Here is a 26196-nt window from a genome sequence, read left to right as displayed (position 1 = left end):
GCACAGCAGATTTGTAAGGACAGTTTAAACACAAATACAAAACTCAGCAAACAAAAAGAATATGCACTTAATGGAAATAAAACATGTTCTATTCAGAACCGGTCCTTATAATCTTCTGGTGTAAACAACCATACGTTACAAGTCTAAATTCACTCTCACCCATGGTCATAATAAGGCAGAAAAGAAAACAATAACCAAAAGGATACTCAAGAGAAACGGGTCATAGATAAGCAAGTAACTCAACCAATTTGGGAGATGCTTTTACAACAGATCCAAATTCTAGACCATGTATCTGTTGCTATTTACCATACAGTCCTTCCAGGGAAACCATTAAAGTATTGAGAAAAGAATAATAATAAAAGAAAACCAAACCCAGCTGATAAACATAATGCCACAAACTGCAAAAAAATAATTGATAAATTCATATTCATTCATTTATTCATCCTATCATTTTCACTCATCTTTAATCTCTTTTCACTGTGTTTATTAATAGTTGATGATAGAACAGAAATTGCATGAAATTCTAGTTCTGTCCTGTAAACAAAAATTCTATCCCCTTTCTCTTCCAAAACTTCTGCAACTTCTTACAACGTGCCCCATACTCTTCCCCCCTCCCCCACCGTGACAAAGTTAGTTGGGTAAGGGTCCATTAGAGCTGAGATTGTCCTGAAGCACACTCAGTCTGGAAGATGACTACATCAAACTGATATCAAACTGATACTCATGAGTTCCATGTGAGAGTAGAAGTGGAGGGAAGGAAATCAAAGCCCTAAACTCAGAAGCTATCCCCTGGTACAGAATTCTATCAACTCACATGGTTTCTTCCTTTATTAAAAGCAACCAAATCTGATGAATGATTTTGCAAGTCCAACCAGTGTTCTCTTCAATTTCTGAAACTGCATTTTTCTCTTTCATTCACTTCACAATCAGTAAGGTTGAAAATTGTGATTATTATAATTGGGAAAACATTTCAGAACACTTGGTCCAAAATTACTTCACCTAACTCTCATTTTGAAGATGATAAAACTTCAGTTCAGTTCAGTTGCTCAGTCTTGTCCAACTCTTTGCGACCCCATGAATTGCAGCACGCCAGGCCTCCCTGTCCATCACCAACTCCCAGAGTTCACCCAAACTCAACATCCATTGAGTTAGTGATGCCATCCAGCCATCTCATCCTCTGTTGTCCCCTTCTCCTCCTGCCTCCAATCCCTCCCAGCATCAGAGTCTTTTCCAATGAGTCAACTCTTCGTATGAGGTGGCCAAAGTACTGGAGTTTCAGCTTTAGCATCATTCCTTCCAAAGAACACCCAGGACTGATCTCCTTTAGAATGGACTGGTTGGATCTCCTTGCAGTCCAAGGGACTTTCAAGAGTCTTCTCCAGCACCACAGTTCAAAAGCATCAATTCTTTTGAACGATCAGCTTTCTTTTTTTTTTTTTTTTCAGCTTTCTTTTTTTTTTTTCCAGCTTTCTTCACAGTCCAACCTTCACATCTGTACACGACCACTGGAAAAACCATAGCCTTTAACTTAGATGATTAAAAAAAAAAATAAAAACCTGTCTACATCTACAATAAGTTGAAGGCCACATATAAGATTTCTTATAGCATTAACACTATGTCTCTTGTCTCAACAATTGGATCCAAAGTTCTCTGAGCTTAGGCTGTTTAAAAAAAACAAAACAAAACAAAACAAAACAGGCTTATTCAGACCACCAGGCAAGTGGAAGAATATTATTTGAAAAGCAGACACTCAGTAATTCTCGTATAGGTTGAGCAGAATTAATGACTCTCTCCAATAGTTAAATTGTCTCTGTGTTGTATAATACATTCTAAATAAACAAAATTAATATAAATAAGTAAATCAAGGAATTCTAACATGAGTCTTCACAAAAGCAAAGGATTAGTAAAACTACTCAATGTCATCTTTATCTTCAAGTTAGGAAAATAGTGGAAATGTTTTCTAAATAGTAGGAATTTTCAGTGGTCCTTCCTCTCCATAAATACATAGATGAAGTTCTCTGAAAAAAATAAAGTTCCACTGTGCAAGTGCTCAGGGGTATACGCACAAACACACAGTTTTACCATCACAAGAGGTAAAAAGATTCAGATACAATCAAGAGCTACCATACGACTCAAATGCAGACTGTTCTAGCCAACATCCCTCGCTACACACAAGATATTCCATATAATGGATTTTTCTAGGAGCTACTTGGAACATCCACTGTGGTCAGACCATAATAAATGAGGATCACCAATTTCATAATATTTCCACTTTTGATTAGAGTTTTGTTGATTTCTATTTGCGTGTTCAGTGTTTTTCAAATAAAAGCAAAGAATAAATGATTTCTGTAAACTCTCCTTGATGAATCTGGCATGACTGAATGCCCCAGTAAGAAAAACTTATTGAGTTGTCTACCTGGAGTCATGATAACCCAGAAAGCTAAAGGCGACCTAAACCAGTGTGGAAATGGATATCCACATGGAACAACGCAATGATCACCGGTTCATGAAGAAAAACACACCTGATTCCGTAATAATCATTGCCTCTAAGGGGCTCCATACTCAGTCTTGAATCAATAAACTTCAAGTCTCTACAGATTTTAACTTTTACCAATAAATAAAGGATATAAAAATAAAGATGAGTAGCATGCAAAATTTACTTCTGTTTGCCATCAAAATTAAATTTTGAATATATCAATGAGAATATTCTAAAGTTTGCCTTACAATTACCTGTCCTTTAACACCCCCCCCAAAAAAAAAAAAACATTCCTGTATAACAGAAAGTAATGCTTTTGTAGTTTTTCCCATTGAAATCACTGACTCTCTCCTAAAACTCACTGTTCTTCCTGTCAACTCATTAGCCCAAATCAGAAATCAAAAGTTATCCTAGGTATTACTTTCTCAATCACGTCATCCTTCACCATATCTAAATCACTAATGTTTATCAGATCTATATGTATATAAACTCTGTAGATTGCTTTCCAATCATGCCTCCAGTCTCTATTACTGACTTTATTGTTCTAATCTAGGTCTTCACCTACTTTTCCCAAGATGTATTTCAAGGGTCATCACTCAGTCAAATTCCTGTGAATCTTGCCCTTTTTTTATAAGGTTTTCCTGATTGGTTTACTCCTTTTATAAAATCTTCTAGAAAACCCTTTACCTACAAGATAGAATCAAAACTCCTTAATCTATAAATTCCTCCATTCTTTGACCACTGCCTAAATCACTCATCTCATTCCTTGTGATAACTCTACCATCCCTGAAGATAATCTGTGTGAAGCTTTCTCTGTTTGCTCTCTCCCAATGTCTAGAGCGAGAAGCGATCATCTTGTCCTTTGGGAATCCATAGTGACCCACGGTTCTAGAGACACAACTATTCACAGCTCTTCACTAAGCCTGTCACATATGTTGCAAATGACCGATTATACGTATTCTCTAAGAGAAGAGTGACAAGCACGTTTTGTTTCTGTTGTATGCTAATTTTAATCAATGGTTAGAGGTTGCCTGGAATCAATATTGAGAGAGAACTGTTGAGAAGCTTACTTGACCTGCATTCAAGCTCTGTCTACTATTGGAACCAGAAGGGAGAAGAACTGTCTTTGGACCCGCTGTCTGGCATCTTTGCCCTAGACTGTGAATCCTGGAAGGTAATGAAATGTGTTTTATTTTTTCATTTCAATGCCTGCCACAGTGCCCAGCACAAACATCAAGAACCACACATCCTAATCCATAACACCACATATAAGAATCCATAATCATTCTTTTCTGGTTCTTGAAAGATAAATACTTAAGTACCTGAATATCATCTGCATTACTTGATTAATAAGAGGATATATTACTATGTCATTATGGATAGAATGACAAAGGATCTAGTAAGAGTGACATCTGAGGCATTCCAAACATAATTGTTTTCCTAGTAGCTTTGTAAAATTTTCCTCAGACAATTATATGACCCTTCCCAAGCTCCATTTCCTCATCAGGAACATAGGGATAATGAAATCTGCTTTGCAAGGTTGCCATAGGGATTAGAAATAAAAAGCATCATTACATAGTGGGTCCTCTGTAAATGATAACTATTAGTATGTGCTATTTTGGTTCACAACAATTTCCATGGGGAGAAATACACTTTTCAAACCCAAAGGAGACAATTTTAGTCCCTTTTAAAAGGCATCTTTTCTGCTCAGTTATGTAGTTTGTTTTATTAGTTACATAGAATCAATGAGTATCAATTCTATTTATTACGTCTTTATGTTGCCACTGCCCTAGCCCTGAGCTCATGCTGCACAGCAGCCTCGAGGATGTTTATTATTACTTTTAAGAATCAATGAATAATTGATAACCATGAAACACTCTGCCTTTGTGTTTCACTTATGGATTTTGAAGAGTTAAGGTCTTTAGCTCTTCTCTTTCATATTTCAAATTCTAGCCTTTACTTACCACACCCCAAAGGAATTATAAAAAAGAATAAGGGTTTTGCAGAATCAGTCAATGGATTCTTTGATCTCCTTTGAATTCATATGTTATCAAGAATGTCATTTTCACAAAGTCTCCATAGGCTGTAGCTGAACAACACATGGATATACGTGTATACATATTAGGGAGTTTAGGGGAGGAGATGCTCACGAGTACAGGCTGGAGTCAAGAACTGACAGTGAGCAGAAGCACACAGCTGAATCTAGTGCAACGCCCTCCAGCCACTGACTGTCCCCTACTAGGTTCCAAATTTCAATTCTCACTTTAATTTGACCCTATTGAGTAGATGTTACTGTCCTCCAATAAGGAAGTAAAAAGTTTCAAAGATTAAGTCAAGGGGATACAGCATATTATGGAAGAGAAGATGGTGCCAAAAATAATGGGCTTCACAGGTGGTGCTAGTCTTAATGAACCCACCTGCCAATACAGGAGACATGAGAGACATGAGTTCAATCCCTGGGTCAGGAAAATCCCCTGGAGGAGGGCATGGCAACCCACTCTAGTATTCTTGCCTGGATAATCTCATGGACAGAGGAGCCTGGCGAGCTATAGTCCACTGGGTCACAAACAGTTGGACACAACTGAAGTGACCGAGCACAGCACATCACACTATAATTAACAACCACCCTCACCATCACCACCACCAATCGCTATCTTACACATGCTGTGTGCTCTAATAATCCACAGGCTCCTGAATGACAGAGCTGAGACTAAAACCTAGATTCCCCTGGTTTCAAAGCTAATGTTCTCCCTAACAATTTCCTCTGAAAGTAGAGTTGGAACATCTCAATCCCCTCATCATTCAGAGCCTAGCCTTTGTGTCCAAAAATCTCCTATCTTCCCCCAAACGGTACCTTAGCCACTCCAGGGCTTTCTGCCACTGCAGTGGATTGATTCATCTTTTCCATTGGGACAGAGAATGACCTACCTGCCACATTAGAGGAAACACAAGCAAACTTTTGAAGGTGTTCTTCAGTCTATGCAAATTAGTGTAATGATGCCAGACAATCTAACATAGACAGAAACTTAAAATTAATGAAGCCATGGATCCAAAACTTGTATCACAATGGACAATTAACCCAAAATCATTGCCATCGTGAATCATTTCAGAACAAGGAGATGAATCATAGCTTTACAGAAGCATTGCCCTGTCTAGTTAATGAGTGTTTGCAATATTGTTAAAATTTTTATTAGTGTTATCATTAAGCACTTACAGAGCAATCTGCTAGTAGTCTCCTATCCCATCCCCACTTCAACACCAAAACAAATGCTATGGCAGTTCTAATTCTGTTTTTCCAAATTTTAAAAATTGAGAGAATGTTGGCCCAGAGATGATTTGAACTGGCACAACAAATACCTCTTGTCTCTTAGAAAAGAAGCCTAATAGAGATGATAAACAGGGATAAATGACATCAAAATGTTGCCACATGGATGGGCAAGTTATGGGAAGAGCTTTTCTGCCCCATTAAAGATGACCTCAAGAGAAAGAAAGATATACCAGAGACTGCGACTGAGAAATTATGCACTTACGAGGTAATCAGTAGGAAGTTAAATAACTGTGCTTCTACTAGAAGCAGCTGCTTTGTGATTCAGCAGTCTGAGAATCAATGAGCCTTGTATGGAAATGTTCCATAAACAAAACCAAAAGCCTGTGTTATAAATGTAAACAATGTAATGCAATTTCCCCTAAAATATTGACCACCTTTGCTTCTAGTCCTTTCCATGGTTCTTTTGAAAACCTGAAAATCTTTATTTTTACTAAAAATTAAAAGAGTTTTAATTATTCCCTTTCATTTTGGAAAAAAATTTAAGTATACTTGCAGGGGAAGATTTAAAAATCTAAAGAAGAATCACATTCTATCAGTTCAGTTCAGTCGCATCTGACTCTTTGCAACCCCCTGAATCACAGCACACCAGGCCTCCCTGTCCATCACCAACTCCCGGAGTTCACCCAAACCCATGTCCATTGAGTCGATGATGCCATCCAACCATCTCATCCTCTGTCGTCCCCTTCTCCTCCTGCCCCCAATCCCTCCCGGCATCAGAGTCTTTCTATAGGTTTCCTTAAATACACGGAGGGTGTTTAGGTCTCTAACAAAACAACAAGAACAAAAATTTTTTCCTATTTGATAGGTCCTCATGGTCTTAGTGGAAGGGAAAAAATTCATCACTTGATGTAAAGATTTCAGACTTGTTGGTATTATTTCCCCCAAACAAACCCCTCTATGAAACTTGCATGCTGAGATGTTCTCTTAGGGTAAAAACCATACAATAGGATTTAAAGCAAGCTAAAGATCATGTGACAGACACACCGCAGTGACCATGACATTGTCAGTCAGTCATTCCTACAGCCAAATATCTTTTCTTCCTTTACAGAAAAAGTGCAATTTCGTCTGTGTGTTTGCGTGGTGTTGGAAAGAAAGTGAGAGAATTAATCATGAAATAAAATGGAATCCATCTCTAAGTTCCTGCAGTACTCACCGCCCTAAAATCAAAGTCAAGTGGAAATTATATTTTGCCATCTTCAATGGTCACAATATGGAATAGGATTAGCAAACCCAAGAGGCACTACCATAACACGGATCTCACCAAGCCATGCCAGAATGTCTTAGCACACCAATTACTAAGATATATTTAATGAAAGATTATCTGTAGTATTGAAATTATTTATTAGGTGAGTTGCATGACAAAATTACAGCTTCAAGTGGTTATGTTTCCACTCACTGTCATCATGGATCCAGTTCACACATGGCCAAAGATTTCAGAATAGTGCAATTAGCAAAAGACCCACAGAAATCAGTATTCCTAATATACAGGTCATCTTAAGAAAGGACAAGGGCCTCTGGACCTCAGCTGCTATTTGTGAGGCTCTGGGGAAAAGCACAGAGGGAGGCCAACATAACACATGCCTAGATTTTTAAAACTTACAAGAAAATTAAATACTTAATTCTAACTATTCATATTAATAATTCTAGTATGCAGTGTCTATACAGGTGCCAGCATACAGCACTGATAAAGAATTGAAATACACATTACATCTAGGCAAGTGTGGTTCAACAGAACTGCCATGATGGAAATGTCCCATAACTGTGTCTTCCGTATCCTAGCCACTAGCCATGTGTGCAGAATGAGCACCTGAAATGTGGCTAGTACAACTGAGGAACTAAATGTTAACGGTACTTTATTTCAATAGTCTTCTATAGCTCTTGGCTTCCACATCAGGCAGCAAGGTATAGACCTACGAAATGTTCCTCAGATGCCATATGCAATGCCAAAACTGTGCTAATTCATGAGAAACACGCATTAGAATAAGAAGCCAGAATACAGACATTTATATGGGAAACTTTCTTCATTATGCAAGATCTTTCACGTTCATGAAAACAGAGGGAAAGCTGACACTTAAATTGACTTGCCTTTTATCTATTAAAGTGCTTCCATTGCCCCAGTCTCTGAAGCAGGGTCCATCTGTACTGTCAGCAGCAGACCAACTCACATTCACTGTATTTACTTAACTACCTTTTATTTCAAAGGCATGGGGCAAAAGATATGGAGACGATTCACCCTGGCTGGTCAGTGCTGAACGTGAGATGAAATGCTTGGCACAGTAGGCTTCTCTAGGCTAACTGCTTGTGGCAGGGTTGCTTGTATATCCCTCCATAAATGTGAGAGAGACAGAAAAACATAAAGGACCTCTGTAAAATGCAGGGGTTTGGCTGAGAACCCTTTTGTCTAAGACGTACTACAGTGGCCTCACACTAAAAAGCAATTAGAAAATTTAGTTTAATGGTTATATGTTGTATAAAATTAGCTTAAGATGATATTTTCACTTAGAACCAAATGGAAACATGTATCTCACATAAAGTGGCATTATTACCAAAGTAAAATCAGCAAAAGCAGCAGGAAATTACTAATTTCCATTTCCCTTTACCCCACAAACAACGACAGACCCATTATTATAGCTGGTGCTTTCATTATAAATCATTTCCTGTATGCATTTGTGTGTGAAAAAAAGATTGAAAAAGCAAATAACATAAAGTGTTAAGAGATACTAATAATTGGGAGGAATAAACCATCAGTCAAAAAATGTAGGAAGCCAAGAGACTGCAGAATGAGAGCCTTCCCATAACACATGGAAATGACCTTCCACTGGGCTTCAGTCTAGGGCTGCACTCTGCCTCAGTTCAGTGAGCACTAATGTATTAGTGCTTAGAGGTGGCTTCCTTGGCTTCCTTTGCTAGACATGAATAAAATAAAACTTCCCCATTCTGTCCTTCTGTTATTTTCACATGCATACTTCTCATAGGATGAGGCAGATTGAAACCGATCTGATCTATTGTTGGCAGTCCCTAAAACTGTCTCAACTCAGCCCAGAATGTTCCTGACCTCTACCCAGAGAGAAGTGCAGAGAAAGAGGAGTCAGGACTGTCTTTTGAAAAGAGAAGCTGCCAATGCAATCTTCAGTAAGAAAGTTCTAGAAGAAAGTTCTATGAGGGTCATGCTTACTTGTTTCCAAAAGGCGCTGGTTCTCCTAGGATGCCTCATTATTCTCATGCCAAGTAAAAATTTCCTAACAGGATGGGTAAGACTCTTCACTATATGGTCTCTGCTTGTCTCTACAAGTTCGTCTATCTTCCAGACATACCACTTATTATTTTTTATTCGAACACACCAATTTCTCTACCCAATGCCTTCTAACTGTGATGTTCCTTTGACCTGCTATGAAACAGGCCTTAAGTTAAGACCTTCCTCCAAACTGTACCAGTTTTTCCCATGTGCTCTCAAAGCATGTCAAATTTTGCCCACTGAAGCAGCGATCACTCTCTAAGGTAATCCCATACTTGTTTGCCTCTACCATCTATGTTGTTCTCTTCAGTTACCAAGTACCAGACAGCTTCTTACCTTCCCTAATCTTACAAGGTGGCACCTAGGATACAGATAAGAAAACCTGACCATAGAAAAGTTAAGAAACTTGCCAAAGGTCATGTAACTCATGAATGGCAGTGCTAGAATTTAAACCCAGGCATCTGGATGCAGAGCCTATGATCTTTATCACTGTTCTCTGATGTCACCTAACACAGTTCAGCTCAGTTGTGTCTGACTCTTTGCAACTCCATGGATTGCAGCACGCCAGGCCTCCCTGTCCATCACCAACTCCCAGATTTTCCTCAAACTCATGTCCATCGAGTCAGTGATACCACCCAACCATCTCATCCACTGCTGTCTCCTTCTCCTCCCACCTTCCATCTTTGCAGAATCAGGGTCTTTTCCAATGAGTCAGTTCTTTGCATCAGGTGGCCAAAGTATTGGAGTTTAAGCTTCAGCATCAGTCCTTCCAATGAATATTCAGGACTGATTTCCTTTAGGATGAACTGGTTGGATCTCCTTGCAGTCCAAGGGACTCTCAAGAGTCTTCTCCAACACCACAGTTCAAAAGTATCAATTCTTTGGCGCTCAGCTTTCTGTATAGTCCAACTCTCATATCTATACATGACTACTGGAAAAACTATAGCTTTGACTAGACAGACCTTTGTTGGTCAAGTAATGTTTCTGCTTTTGAATATGTTATCTAGGTTTGTCATAACTTTTCTCCCAAGGAGCAAACGTCTTTTTATTTCATGGCTGCAGTCACCATCTGCAGTGATTTTGGAGCCCCCCCAAAAGTCACTGTTTTCATTGTTTCCTCATCTATTTCCCATGAAGTGATGGGACCAGATGCCATGATCTTTGTTTTCTGAATGTTGAGCTTTAAGCCAACTTTTTCACTCTACTCTTTCATCAGGAGGCTTTTTAGTTCTTCTTCGCTTTCTGCCATAAGGGTGGTGGCATCTGCGTATCTGAGGTTATTGATATTTCTCCTGGCAATCTTGATTCTAGCTTGTGCTTCATCCAGCCCAGCATTTCACATGATGTACTCTGCATAGAAGTTAAATAAGCAAGGTAACAATATACCGCCTTGATGTACTCCTTGCCTGAATTGGAACCAGTCTGTTGTTCCATGTCCAGTTCTAACTGCTGCTTCTTGACTTGCATACAGATTTCTCAGCAGGCAGATCAGGTGTCTGCTATTCCCATCTTTTTAAGAATGTTCCACAGTTTGGTGTGATCCACACGGTCAAAGGCTTTGATGAAGTTAATAAAGCGGAAGTAGATATTATTTTGGAACTCTGTTGCTTTTTCAATGATCCAACGGATGTTGGTAATTTGATCTCTGGTTCCTCTGCCTTTTCTAAGTCCAGCTTGAACATCTGGAAGTTCACGGGTCATGTACTGTTGAAGCCTGGCTTTGAGAATGTTGAGCATTACCTTGCTAGTGTGTGAGATGAGTGCATTTGCATGGTAGTTTGAACATTCTTTGATATTGCCTTTCTTTGGGATTGGAAAGAAAACTGTCCTTTTCCTTTGCTGTGGAGAACTGACCTAACACAGTAAGTCAGTAAATACTTTGAGAATAAATACATAAAGGAAGGGATAAAATCTCTAAATGAATGATATTTTGATATATTTCTCACATGTTTCAAGTCCCTTTCAGCACTCCAAGGCATGAGCCTTACTCCTTTTCTGATTCAATTTCAAGAATTACAAATGACATAATAACTTAATTTGGGATCATTCAATAACCTTATTCAAATCCTGTGTGAGAATTAACATACTAGCCCTGAGATTGCTATACTTTACAAGGCCTTCTTATAAACACGGCCCCTAACCAACATCTGGAAACTTGATTGGTTAAATTTCCCTACTCTGCTGTAAAACTTTCTTTAAAGGATAAGAACATCTCACTGTGCCTAAATTATGCAAACAATGTGGCTTACTCGGAACACTTACTGTCCTTGTGGAATTTTGGTGTGTGCTAATCAGAGTACCTTTGTAACTATTACCAAAAAGCATTGAGTGCTGAGTCTTTAATGAGCTTTTCTGTAAACCAGACTCACACACTGTTGCAACTCATTGCTGGAGGAATTAAGCGCATCTACTGTGTCTCCACTAGGAGAGGAGTTTTGAAAGTGTGTCGGGTTTTCTCCAGACTGCCCATGAGCCATGAGCTTTGCTTATCTTGCTTTTTTATCCTTTCATTATATCTTAGCCATGTGTGCAACTATATGCTGAGTCTTGTGTTTCTTTTTAGCAAATCACCAAACACAGAAGTGATCTTGGGAATCCCCAGTCCAAATCCCTTTGTGAGTGGGGCATGAAGCAGGAGGAAAAATAAACAATGACCAAGGCCTTCAAGTATATTTGCTGCAAAAGCATAACAATTTCACTGGGTTTAATCAAAGCAATTTTCCCACTGGAATAAAAAGAAGTACTGATTTTACTTATTCTTTAGAAGTACTGATTTTAGACATAAAACTCACTATTTTGATATTATTTCAGTCAATATTAGGTATGTGACTTTGTGCAAACAACTGAACATCTCAGAGCTTTGTTTCCTTATCTGTAATATGGGAAAAATAATGCTTATTTCTCAGATTTCTTGGAAGTTTAGTTGGAACAACATAAGTAAATGAGCCTAGGTCTGCACTTAGCATAAATAATCACTCAATAAATATACAGTTATCAATTCTAGGACCTGAGGCATTTCTTTTCAAAGCATACCTATGCTGCTGCTAAGTCACTTCAGTCATGTCTGACTCCGTTCAACCCCATAGATGGCAGCCCACCAGGCTCCCCCGTCCTATAAAGGGCACAATAATTCATTTCACCTGTTAAGATATGATGTAATCCTATGTTTAATCAACTGCACACACCACCAACATACACATACTGACTTGTCTTAAAAACAAATATATAAAAAGCACAAATAAATACAGCTTTTTTCCTGCCAGTCCACATAATTACAGTAACCAAAATAACAATCAACAAACCTAGCCGTTTTTGTTGAGGTGCCAGCTACTTGGCTCTCACAAAAAAAGACTTTTAACATTTTATTAATCATAAGACAGCACCAAATTTACTTCCCACCTGACAGTTTTAAACATGCACTCAAATGGTAAGTTAATTAAGTGACAGTGTCCACGTTACTCAGGAAGATGAAGCAATAAATGGTTTCTGTGGTAGATTAAATGCCAGAATAAAATTGAGGGGTCTTTGATAAACCACTGAAGAGGTCACTGGCTCCCCTCTGCTGTCCTGGAAACTGGACATGAACATGAACACCTGCAGATTCAGCATCATTGATGCGATTTTTCAAGGTGTGGGGTATGCAAGTTTGAAAGGTCAAAAATGATCATTTCCAAGCAGGCTGAATGCCCTAAATTTTGGTGATCACTGACTGAAATGAAAAGTCTACAGGACTTTCCTCATCTGACAGATGAGAGAGTTTGGACCAGATGGGTCATCTTTCAGATTAATATAGAATTTGGGACCTTAGATTCTTCAGCAAATAAAGAAGCAGCTAAGCAGTGAGACTCTGTTCTGTCCACACACACCACCTCCCCACCAGCAGCTCCAGTCAGATCTCATTTAAACAACACTACTCAGAAGAGGAAATGAGAAAGAGAGAGAGAGAGAAATATATCAGACTAAATGATCTTCTATTTGCATCTGTCCAATTTTAAATTTCTATGAATTAAAAGGTTAGAGATGTCCCTCTTCACTTTGCCCTGATAATTTTTAACACTACAGACACAATATCTTTCTCAAGGAGAAAGCAATCCGTTCTCTTTTTTTAATCCATCCTTAACACAATAGTAATTAGCAAAGGAAGAAAAGAAAACTGATTAAGACAAGGAAAGATAGAAACATACTGCTGCTGCATTATGCTAGCAGTTATACGTACAGTATTTTATTTTTATTTTCCAACAACCCACAACTCCTCCCTAATGTATTCTTTACAAAACTTTGCACAGTGTTCTCACTTTGATTCCAAAGGTGAGTAAACTGTGAGATTGGAAAATTGAAGAAATATGCTGAAGTTCACATAGCAAGTATGGTGTAGATCAGCAATGAATTTAAGGATGCTCTGATTTGACAATCTGCTTTCCTTTGAGTAGAGAGGAGGGACAATGAGGAGGATAGGGAGAAACCTTAGAGCAGCCTTCCTTTACTTGGAAGTACCAATGTCTACAAAGAATATGATGTACATGTACACGATGTACATGTGAAATCATAGAAAAAATTGGAATATTAAAAATATTAGCAGTGATTACCTCTGGGGAAGGGAATGGAAAGAAGAGGCTAATAAGAGGATTTGTACATTGTCGTAGTGTGTTTATGCTGCAATAGCAAAAGACCACAGACTGACTGATTTTTAAACCACATGAATTTAATTCTCACAGTTCTCGTGGCTGCAAAGTCCACGATCAAGACATCAGCAGACACAGTACCTGGTGAGGACTCACTCTTCCTGGTTCTCTGAAATCTTACCTGACAGAAGGGAAGAGGGAGCTCTCTGAGTTCTTCTTTCAGTCAGTCCAGTCATTCAGTCGTGTCCGACTCTTTGCGACCCCATAAATCGCAGCACACCAGGCCTCCCTGTCCATCACCAACTCCCGGAGTTCACTCAAACTCACGACCATCAAGTCGGTGATGCCATCCAGTGATCTCATCCTCTGTCGCCCCCTTCTCCTCCTGCCCCTAATCCCTCCCAGCATCAAGGTCTTTTCCAATGAGTCAGCTCTTCGCATGAGGTGGCCAAAGTATTGGAGTTTCAGCTTTAGCATCAGTCCTTCCAAAGAACACCCAGGACTGATATCCTTTAGAATGGACTGGTTGGATCTCCTTGCAGTCCAAGGGACTCTCAAAAGTCTTCTCCAACACTACAGTTCAAAAGCATCAATTCTTCCATGCTCAGCTTTCTTCACAGTCAAACTCTCACATCCATACAGGACTGCTGAAAAACCATAGCCTTGACTAGATGGACCTTTGTTGGCAAAGTAATGTCTCTGCTGTTTAATATGCTGTCTAGTTTTGGTCATAACTTTCCTTCCAAGGAATAAGCGTCTTTTAATTTCATGGCTGCAGTCACCATCTGTGGTGATTTTGGAGCCCCCCAATATAAAGTCTAACACGGTTTCCACTGTTTCCCCATCTATTTGCCATGAAGTGATGGGACCAGATGCCATGATCTTTGTTTTCTGAATGTTGAGCTTTAAGCCAACTTTTTACTCTCCTCTCTCACTTTCATCAAGAGGCTTTTTTTTAGTTCCTCTTCACTTTCTGCCATAAGAGTGGTGTCATCTGCATATCTGAGGTGATTGATATTTCTCCCAGCAATCTTGATTCCAGCTTGTACTTCTTCTAGCCCAGCGTTTCTCATGAGGTATTCTGCATATAAGTTAAATAAGCAGGGTGACAATATACAGCCCTGATGTACTCCTTTTCCTATTTGGAACCAGTCTGTTGTTCCATGTCCAGTTCTAACTGTTGCTTCCTGACATGCATATAGGTTTCTCAAGAGTCCTTCTTCATAAGGTCACTGATCCTACATGTGAGGGCTCCACCCTTATGACCTGTTAAACTCCCAAGGGCCTTATCTCCAAACACTGTTACATAAGGGGTTAGGCTTCCACACATGAATTTTGAAGAGACATAAACATTCAGCCTATGGCATACATTTTATTCTATATGCTGTCATGTTATTTGAATATTCTGCTTTAATAATGTAATAAATTACTCCTATAATTTAAGGAATAAAGAGAAAATAAAATATTCTGTTTATAAAAACATACAGTCTCATATCAGTCTGACCAGAGGATTATCAAATAGCTTTGAAAACAAATTTCCTTAACAATAGGTTACAAGGCTTCTATTTTCACATTCAACTTTATTACTAATCTGCTTAGCTAAATCCTGCCCTAAAGTGTTAACAGTGAATGTGGATTATGGATGGATGGAATCCCCTATTTTCATTCAGAAATATTGAGCATCTACAACTCTGCGCTTTCCATATGCTCCACCTACTTCATGGAGGTGTGAACCATTTGGTACTTATGGCAATGGCACCGCACTCCAGTACTCTTGCCTGGAAAGTCCCATGGGCAGAGGAGCCTGGTAGGCTGCAGTCCATGGGGTCGTGAAGAGTCGGACAAAATTGAGTGACTTCACTTTCATGCCTTAGAGAAGGAAATGGCAACCCACTCCAGTGTTCTTGCCTGGAGAATCCCAGGTACGGGGAGCCTGGTAGACTGCCGTCTATGGGGTCGCACAGAGTTAGACATGACTAAAGCAACTTAGCAGCAGCAGCAGGGCACCTATGAACATTTCTGTAATGACAGTTCTGTCAATTCATCTAGGAATTACATCAAAGTGTAGTCTCCTGCCTGCCACAGTACCCTCCAGAAACAAGCATTCCCTCAAAGGGAAATCTTCCAATTCTTAATTACAGTTGGAACTCAAAAAATATGAAGTTTCTCAACATTTAAACAATATGGTTTAAACTAAAAAACAGGATTATCTCACATTGCCATACTAGCAATTCTGAGTATTATATGTATATATAATGAATTATTACATTAAGCAAGATATAATTATATTTTCATTCAGATGTGCTTTCCCATCTAATCTTTACAATAGGCTTGCATTGTTTTATTCATTGAAGAAAATACCATTCATTATTTTGCTAAAATCATTGACTCAGTCAATAACAAAACTGAAACTTAAATCTCATTCCTTAAGCTCAGAATTCTTCACCGTATAACACGTTAGGTTTGATTATTTCAGATGGAAGAGAGAAGGAATGAAAAGCCATTAAATTTTTCAAAGCCCCTGAAGTTAAAATCATGATCCATTGATAATTCCTATGATCAAGAAGCTGACCTGATTAAAAAATATGTAATACTCAGATTATCATTGCTTTAACTAATTATAATATTGTACAACTAAAATGAAAATCTGGTATTGGAAGAGAAATTTGTAAATTTTGCCTCCTAGCAAGAAATTCAACTCTGCAAATATAGTGATGGCTGGTAATTATTTTTCCTATATTACCTGTTTTGATTATAGTACTTAGAAGTAGGTATAGATTTAAATATATTCGTTAATTCCACATTTAGTGATAATCATTATGTTTTATAACAATTGACTTATACAATGGCTTAGCTAAGGATGTCTACATTTACATTCTAAAATTCAAGAAACACAGTATCAGTTCAGAAAAATGACATGTAAATATGAGATCAAATTTCTAAATAATGAAAGAATGCCTAAAAGAAGAAACTGTCTTCTGAGAAAAGTCCTGGAGTGTGCAGAGGGTGTTTACGAACTGCTGCACTTTCTGGTGCTGCACAGAGTATTTCATTTTTAGAGTATAAGCATATCTTACTCCAATAAAAAAATTTGTAAAATTCTTCTCAGGCACTTCATTTTAAATTTGTGTTATTGCTACAAGTGCCCTAGCTCCTTTGGAGAAGGGTGCTGGTCTCTGCATGCTCATGCTAAGTCACTTCAGTCGTGTCCAACTCTTTGAGACCCTATGGACTGTAACCCACTGGGCTCCTCTGTCCACGGGACTCTGCAGGCAAGAATCCTGGAGTGGGCTGACATTCTCTTCTCCAAAGGATCTTCCCAACCCAGGGACTGAATCCACATCTCTTAAGGCTCCTGCATTGGCAGGTGGGTTCTTAACCATTAGCGCCATCTGTAATGGACTCCTTTTAGGGTTACAATTTCCTTTTCTTTGTATACCTAGTAATTTTGGATTTTGTATCATGGCTTATTTTAATGCAGCTATTAATAATAAAAATTTTATTTGAAAGTAGAAAATCTGAGATAAATGGCCAAAATGCCAGGATAAGGGGTGAAAACCTGAGCAAATCAGAATATGTACTCAGCTTAACTATGGAGCAGATGAAAGGTTTCTACCAATTGAAGCTCTGCAAGTCACATTCTACTTATTAATCAAACTGATCCTGCAAAGAATATAGAGTTAAAAGGGCTCATCTTTGAATCTGCTTCATTCGTTCCTTCTTGCAATACATAACCCCCAACCCAGCACTATCCACCCAGAATTATAGTCACTTACGTCAGTAAGATACACAACTTAATTCAAGGGAACTCTGTATCTGTTTGTTCTGAAAAGAAGTTACCCAAACACACCACAGAGAGAGAACTGAAGGCCAAACTTGACCTTTTTTACAATAGGCAACTCCATCCACTATGAGATAGGAGGTCATGGTTAGCACTGCTCAAGCAATCTCAATGTTCTGAACCAGAGACCAGTGGCAGGTGCAGTCATCAGAAGTGCCCAGTAACAACCCTGCCATGCACCAGAGAACCCAAAGCCAGAGAGATGAGTGATGCACCAGTAAGAAATGCCAACGGGCAGGAATGAGATCGACCGCTGCCAAAGAGGAGTCTTCAATCTGGCACATTCACCTAAAGAACAAACACATGGAAGAAAATAGTGAAAATGTTTAAGTAGATGTGCCAGGAACAGGAAGAGAACCTGAGAACAATGCAAAGTATGGGGTAAGCAATCATCACAATGTGACTGTTCTGCCAACCCAAAGCAGAACTGGAAGACAGAAAAGTCTACGGTGACAGTCAGACAAATGACAAGGAGGAAGTACCAGGGAGCTTCAAACTCAAAGTATAAATCCCTAAAGAAAGATTAAGTAAATAAAATTGGAGGAAGTAAATGTTTCACTGTAAAATAAAACAAACAGTAATAAATCAGGAAACTTTGCCAACTTGTAGAATATCTCCAGGTGGAAACAATCAAAGGTGTCAATGACTGATTCTGTGGTGGCTCAGTCAGTGAAGAATCCGACTACAATGCAGGAGAGCCAGGTTCGATCCCTGGGTTGGGAAGATCCCCTGGAGAAGGAAATGGCAACCCACTCCAGTATTCTTGCCTCGGAAAATCCCATGGACAGAGGAGCCTAGTGGGATGGCAAAGAGTCAGACACGACTGAGCAACTAAACCATCAGCACCATGATCATAACTGGGAAGGGAAAAGAAGTAAGTCTGCAAGTATGATGATGAGGAAAGAGTTTGGGCATACTGAATGAACAAAAACAGAGTTAGCTCATCAAAATGTTTTTTCTGAATAAAAAATTCTATGTTAGAGCATCATAGCAGGACCTAGGGAGCAGAAAAAGACTTTACTTTTTCCATTCTTTTTTTTTTAATTAATTTATTTTAATAGTACTTTTTCCATTCTTGTATCATGTGTCCATTCTTATATCATGTGTTTTCACAATAGCTGGTGTGAGAAATGACAAGCTTGTCTTTTGTTTTTCACAGCAATAAAGAATTATATATACCAGAATTTAAAAGGGGGGATGCTAAAATAGAGTTGCTTATGCTAAGCCCTCTGTCACCAAAAACAATCTTGTAATAACCAACCTGATTTTTGCCTGGTATAACTTCCTTGCTCTTGCTTCTTTCAGCCTATAAAGTCTTGCATTTTGTACGGCTCCTTGGAACTCCTTTCTATCTGCTAGATGGGATGCTGCTCAATTTGAACCGATGTTTCCTCAAATAAACTCTTAAATTTACTTTTATATACTTTCTGAATTTAAAAAAATGAGTTGTTAATAGTCATATAATGATGATTTATAGACTTCCATCCCTGTCCTCTCACCCACTTCTTTTCTAGGATGTGTATGTTTCCCATAATACCAGGTGTTAAAAGATAAACTGGAGCATATTAAAACTTTTAAGTGGATATTACTGACCTTAAAAAAACTCAACATTTCTCTATTAAAATGCAAAACAAGGGCTAAATGTCCACCTGAAAATTAAATGGTAATCAAACTAAAAATCACCTTAAGTTTAAGTCCCAACTTAATTTAGGACACATTCAGCAGAGGATGAAACAACTTCACACCAAGCTAAAAAAAAAAAAGAAAGAAAAATTTATATATAAACAAATATAATTAGGTATCCACAGCTCTCAGGGGTCTTTTTTATCTCTAATTCATTGGATAATTAGGCCCCCATTCCATATACTGTGGTACGATCTGTACTCTCCTGGAGCACCTGCAGATTGAGGTGAGGGTGGTGTTCTTTGTTCTCATTACTTCCCTGTATGAACTTCTGCTTTCAATGATCTCTCAGAACTTTTCCATTGTCCCTATTTTTGTGTCTGTCTTCCTCTTTTGGACCCTCTAGAAAGTCCTTCAGTGTAACTTACACTTGGCTACTGTCCCTCCTCTGCATCCATCAAAGTATCACCACTATAAGGCAGGTGCATGCAGTGAACTCGTATCAGTGCTTTTAAAGACATCATAGGGTGACTGGACCAGAGCACAGAATAGTAGCCAACTTGAAAGTCAACAGCAGGCAACAGGGACTATTTCTTGGACAGAGTCAACACAGGATCCTGGCTTAACAGATATACTTCTTACTAAGCCCCAGTATCTTACCATGTTGTAGACCACATTTTTAAAGACACACCCCTTCTCCTTTACACTTCATGGCCTCGTAAGTCTCTGTCTCCTCTTAACAAGAATGGATTCAAAGACATGCTATGTTTTTTGGTTCAGTTCAGTTACTAAGTCATGTCTGACTCTTTGCAACCCCATGGACTGCAGCACGCCAGGCTTCCCTGTCCATCATCAACTCCCGGAGGTTACTCAAATTCATGTTCATCGAGTCAGTTATGCCATCCAACAATCTCATCCTCTGTTATCCCCTTCTCCTCCCACTTTCAATCTTTCCCAGCATCAGGGTCTTTTCTAAGGAGTCAGTTCTTCTCATCAGGTGGCCAAAGCATTGGAGTTTAAGCTTTAGCAGCATCAGTCCTTCCAATGAATATGCAGGACTGATATCCTTTAGGATGGACTGGTTGGATCTCCTTGCAGTCCAAGGGATTCTCAAAGTCTTCTCCAATACCACAAGTTCAAAAGCATCAATTCTTTGGCACTCAGCTTTCTTTATAGTCCAGCTCTCACATCCATACATGACCACTGGAAAAAACATGGCTTTGACTAGACAGACCTTTGTTGGCAAAGTAATCTCTCTGCTTTTTAGTATGCTGTCTAGGTTGGTCATAGCTTTTCTTCCAAGGAGCAAACATCTTTTAATTTCATGGCTTCAGTCACCATCTGCAGTGATTCTGGAGCCCAAGAAAATAAAATCTGTCACTGTTTACATTGTTTCCCCATCTGTTTCCCATGAAGTGATGAGACCAGATGCCATGATCTTAGTTTTCTGAATGTTGAGTTTTAAGTCAACTTTTTCACTTTCCTCTTTCATCAAGAGGCTTTTTAGTTCTTCTTCGATTTCTGTCATAAGGGTGGTGGCATCTGCATTTCTGAGGTTATTGATATTTCTTCCAGCAATCTTGATTCCAGCTTGTGCTTCTTCCAGCCTGGCATTTTGCATGATGTACTCTACATATAAGCTAAATAAGCAGGGTGACAATATACAGCCTTGACGTACTCCTTTCCCAATTTGGAACCAGTCTGTTGTTTCATGTCCAGTTCTAACTGTTGCTTCTTGACCTGCATACACATTTCTCAAGAGGCAGGTCAGGTGCTCTGTTTTTCCCATCTCTTTAAGAATGTTCCACAGTTTGTTGTTATCCACACAGTCAAAGGCTTTGGCATAGTCAATAAAGCAGAAGTAGATGTTTTTCTGGAACTCTCTTGCTCTTTCAATGATCCAACAGATGTTGGCAATTTAATCTCTGTTTTCTCTGTCTTTTCTAAACCCAGCTTGAACATCTGAAAGTTCTTGGTTCACATACTGTTGAAGCCTGACGGAGAATGTTGAGCTAGCGTGTGAGATGAATGCAATTGTGTGGTAGTTTGAACATTCTTTGGCATTGCCTTTCTTAGGGATTAGAATGAAACCTGACCTTTTCCAATCCTGTGGCCACTGCTGAGTTTTCCAAATTTGTTGGCATATTGAGTGCAGTACTTTCACAGCATCATCTTTTAGGATTTGAAATAGCTCAACTGGAATTCCATGACTTCCATTAGCTTTCTTCGTAGTGATGCTTCCTAAGGCCCACTTGACTTCACATTCCAGGATGTCTAGCTCTAGGTGGGTGACCACACCATTGTGATTATCTGAGTCAAGAAGATCTTTTTTGTATATTTTTTCTGTGTATTCTTGCCACCTCTTAATAGCTTCTGCTTCTGTTAAGTCCATACCATTTCTGTCCTTTATTGTGCCCATCTTTGCATGAAATGTTCCCTTGATATCTCTAATTTTCTTGAAGAAATCTCTAGTCTTTCCCATTTTATTGTTCTGTTGTTATGGCATATGGGATCTAATTCTCTGACCAGATATTGAACCCAGGCCCCCTGCATTGGACATGCAGTCTTAGCCACCAGACCACCAGGGTTGTCGAAAAATGATGCTACCTTTTTTTATAAAAGAAAATTATAAACAGTGCTGCGATGAACATTGGGGTACACGTGTCTCTTCCAGGACATGGAAGCAACCTAGATGTCCATCAGCAGATGAATGGATAAGAAAGCTGTGGTACATATACACAATGGAGTATTACTCAGCCATTAAAAAGAATACATTTGAATCAGTTCTAATGAGGTGGATGAAACTGGAGCCGATTATACAGAGTGAAGTAAGCCAGAAAGAAAAACACCAATACAGTATACTAACGCATATATATGGAATTTAGAAAGATGGTAACAATAACCCTGTATACGAGACAGCAAAAGAGACATTGATGTATAGAACAGTCTTTTGGACTCTGTGGGAGAGGGAGCGGGTGGGATGATTTGCGAGAATGGCATTGAAATATGTATAATATCATATACGAAACGGGTTGCCAGTCCAGGTTCGATGAACGATACTGGATGCTTGGGGCTGGTGCAATGGGACGACCCAGAGGGATGGTATGGGGAGGGAGGAGGGTTCAGGATGGGGAACACATGTATACCTGTAGCGGATTCATTTCAATATATGGCAAAACCAATACAATATTGTAAAGTTAAAAAATAAAATAAAATTAAGAATAAAAGAAAATTGAACTTTCAAACCTTTCAAACCTATTAATGTATAGCTCCCAAATGTACACCTTCACATATACCCACACACATACTCAGAAAATAAACTTTATGGTGTTTTAATAAAATAGCTGCCTACAACACATCCTTTAGGACTGACTGCCGAGGACCAGTCAATCCTAAAGAAATCAATCCTGAATATTCATTGAAGAGACTGATGCTGAGGCTGAAGCTCCAATACTTTGGCCACCTGATGTGAAGAAGTGACTCGCTGGAAAATACCCTGATGGTGGGAAAGACTGAAGGCAGCAGGAGAAGGCGACAACAGAGGATGAGATGGTTGGATGGCATCACCAAGTCAATGGACATGAATTTGAGGAAACTCCGGGAGAGGATGAAGAACAGGGAAGCCTGGCGTGCTGCAGTCCATGGGGTCACAAAGAGTCAGACACAACTGAGCAACTGAACAAGAACAAGCACACACCTCTACTCCTACTACAAACTAAGATTTTTAAAAAGAGCCTTGAAATTCATTATTTCTCACCTTAGGCCAAACAAAATTCTCAGAGTTCCGTCTATTACCAAACAGGACTTCTATTTTAAATAATTGTTAATTTCTGTTTTCTGAGAAGAGCTACTTACAGGGTTAGTTTAGAAAGCCTTTCAGCAGCTGAGAAAATTTTTCTGATCACTGAGTACATAAAAGTGAGAACAACAAGAGTTCTCAAGTTTTTCTTAATTTTTGTGCTTTGAGGAAGCCAAAGAGGTGAAGAGATGGAAAGACAGAAAACAGGATAAGGGAAAAACTGTAAGTAAAATCCCCAAACTGGGGGAAAATTAGAGATAGGAGATCTAGTTATTGCAAGATTCCATGAATAAATACATAGAATCCTAAAGGAAGAGACTGCATTTGGATGCTACACAAATCAAAGGCCATGTGCGTGCATGATTTCTAGAGAGGTAAAGGGAAGCAGGCAGGGGTCATTTGCAAGGACTTTCGCCTCATTGACTTTTGCTCCCTCCAGGGTCCTTTTTGGCTGATCTGTCATCTATGGTTCAGTAGAAGAGGAGTTTTTTCACTTTCTCCCATTTTGCCTTGTGGCTCTTGGCTCTTCAGGATGGTGTTTAGTTCAGACAACAGCTGGCTACTGTCAGTTTTGTGTAGGGTTATGAAATACAGTACTTCAATGTTTATTCCAGAGGCTTTTTGAAAACATTTGTGTTCAGTTGGCTTCCACCTCTGACTGCCTGGACCTGTGTTTACTCATTATGGGAAAAAAAAGTGGGGGAAGGAAAAGGCAAGAGGCTGGCTGTGACAATAGGAATACCCTTCAAAAGGCAGACTGCCGTGTTTAGGGGAAAGAAATTCAAATAATGGAGAGGCTAATGCAATCTGCGCCCACTCTGTCTGGTGGTCTGGCAGCTGATGAGGATGTCTGAGATCATATCGATTTCTTTCTGAAGCCTGAGTCCCTCTGGTCTGTGCTCAGTTGCTCACTCGCTTTCTGCTCAAGAATTTTCAGTAGTTCTGCTACTGGCCTCCTCTTTGGCTGTTTCTTCCAGGAGGTCGAGATAATATTCCTTTAGAAGTGGTGCTTTAGAAAATCTCTTCCCTTTCCTTTAGTATATACCATTGCTTCTCTAACTATGTGTGTGTGTGTGTGTGTGGTCAGATTAGTCGTGTCCAACCCCAAAAGTGACCCTATGGACTGAAGCTCTCCAGACTCCTCTGTCCATGGGATTCTCCAGGCAAGAATACTGGAATGGGCTGCCGTTCCCTTCTCCAGGGATCTTCCCAACCCAGAGACTAAACCCGCGTCTCCTGCATTGGCAGGCGGATTCTTTACCGCTGTGCCACCTGGGGAGCCCTTCTTTAACTATACATGAAACTTTAATGATAGAAAAAGCTTTAAGATTTTTTTCCAGGCTAGGGATTTTTTGTGATGTTGGGCAGTGGCTCCCAGCCAGCCACATGATCTCAAGGGTAAACAGCTGATGCCTTTACAATCATTCTGTACCCAGACAACCATTCTGTTTTTCATTTTCAGTACAGTTTTCAGTCAACTACATGAGATATTCAACACTTCATTATAAAATAGGCTTTGTGTGAGATGATTTTGCCTGACTGGAGGCTAACAAGTGTTCTGAGCACATTTCATATAGACTAGACTGAACTCTGATGTTCAGTAAGTTAGGTGTATTAAATGCATTTTCCACTTTGGGTATTTTCAAATTACAAAATTTGAGGAAGATCTGTATAAATACAGAGAACTTCTGGATCCACTTGCTGAGCTTCAGTTTCCACATATTAATTTTTTTTTTTTTTTTTTGCCTATAGGTCCTTTTCATCCAGACATAGCAGAAAAGAAGCCATAGAAAAAAGCATATTTTTTTAAGGGCAGAGAAAAAAATTAAAAAATACATTGAGAAGAAGAGAAAGACTGACCACCCTACATGCATATGGTAGGTTTCCAACACACTGAGTCAAGGTTTTCTATGATTTCAAATTGCAATAGCATTAGTACTCAAGAATTCTCAGAACCAGTCCTTTAACAGAAGGGTAATAAAGATGAGAAACTGGGAATGAACTGGCGTTTGACATCAGACAGTCCCAAGTTCAATTCCTAGTTCTGTCGTTTGCTGGCCAAGATTTAAAGAGGTCATCTTGCCTCTCTCTCTCTTCCCCTATAAAATAATATTCACAATGCCCACTTCTTAAAGATGTCATGAAAGCTAAATGGGATAAACTGTATAAGGTTTTAATTCCAGCCACTAAAACATTCAATAAATATTCATTTTCTTAATCAACTGCAATTTCATGAGGATTCCTGACCAAGAAGGTAGTTTCAGAGCTCATTATGTGGACAAACTGAACATCTTTTAAGTGACTAACACTTAAGCTTACCTACAAATTTTATTTCACAATTTACTCCAAGGTGCTTTGCTGTCAAGGAAATACTCAAAATGCACAGATAAGGTATAAAAGGAATCCCTGCATTGATAGAGCCCATCGTGGACTCTCTTATCTCCAGACAAGAAGTATCTGTAAAAGGACCAGAGGGCTGGCATAGCAGTGGGCAAATCTGGGTGGCATGCCGGACAGGGTGCCTAGGACTCTGTGCATTTTGCCTTTTATTTTCTCCACTTTTTCTTTGGGCATCCCCCCATGAAAGGAAACGGGTCTCGGGTTTTTCTTTTAATAATTTTCACCAAAAGAAAAAAAAATGGCATCTGTAGTCAAAGTTACAGAAGAAGCAGAATTGAAAGAAAGAAATTGTTTCCTGGTGTCCTTTCTGTTCTTTGCAGAGGACAGTTTTCCACACCTTGGGACTCAGGGAGAGCTCCGTTGTTCAGCAAATACACACTGCCCTCTGTTGGAAAAGTGGTGCATGTCCACTCTGCTGACAAGACCGACCTAAAGGATTAACTGCAGTGCAAAGGGAAGTTTCCTGTCTGAAATTTACAGGGGCTTAGCCCTACTAATCAGAACAAGAGAAAAGAGATAACAAAAGCATCTTACACAAAGTCTATGCTACAAAGTGTATCCCAGATACAATCCTTTGGGGAGATTTTTTTTTTTTTTTAAGGAAACAAAAGCAGAATATTTTCTTAAAACCAAAAAGCCTTTCCTTGAAAACATTTTGGTTTGTACCTTTAACCCTTACTGGGTGAGATTGCTGGAAGTGTCTGAGGTAGCTCACTCCATTGCCTCTGAGATTGAAAATAGTCACTTCCTGCTTGCAGTAACACAGAAATGACCTGCTCAGCAGCTGGCTTTTAAGGACTAAAAAACCTCTGATTAAAGAGAGAAAGCAAAAAACAGTAACATTTATATTTGCCACAACGTTGTCTACTGCT

General features: G+C 39.1%; 1 protein-coding gene across 20 annotated transcripts in view; it reads right to left on the bottom strand.

Moving 5' to 3' along the window:
- Positions 1-26196, bottom strand: part of LOC147366710 (uncharacterized) — a 1020409-nt gene that overhangs the window by 883249 nt on the left and 110964 nt on the right. The window contains exon 6 of one of the 20 annotated variants that reach the window (XR_015168977.1): positions 448-1505. The exons of 18 other annotated variants lie outside the window; for them this stretch is intronic. The gene's annotated coding sequence lies outside the window, so the exon portion shown is untranslated. One more of the 20 variants, XR_015168975.1, reaches the window with a different exon arrangement.

This window comes from Bos grunniens, chromosome 8, assembly GCF_055505025.1.
Source record: "Bos grunniens cultivar Pamir isolate PY7600 chromosome 8, Bosgru_T2T1.0, whole genome shotgun sequence".
Classification (NCBI taxonomy): domain Eukaryota; kingdom Metazoa; phylum Chordata; class Mammalia; order Artiodactyla; family Bovidae; genus Bos; species Bos grunniens.
Note: the sequence above shows the minus strand (reverse complement) of the source record. Positions and strands in the feature narration are given on the sequence as shown.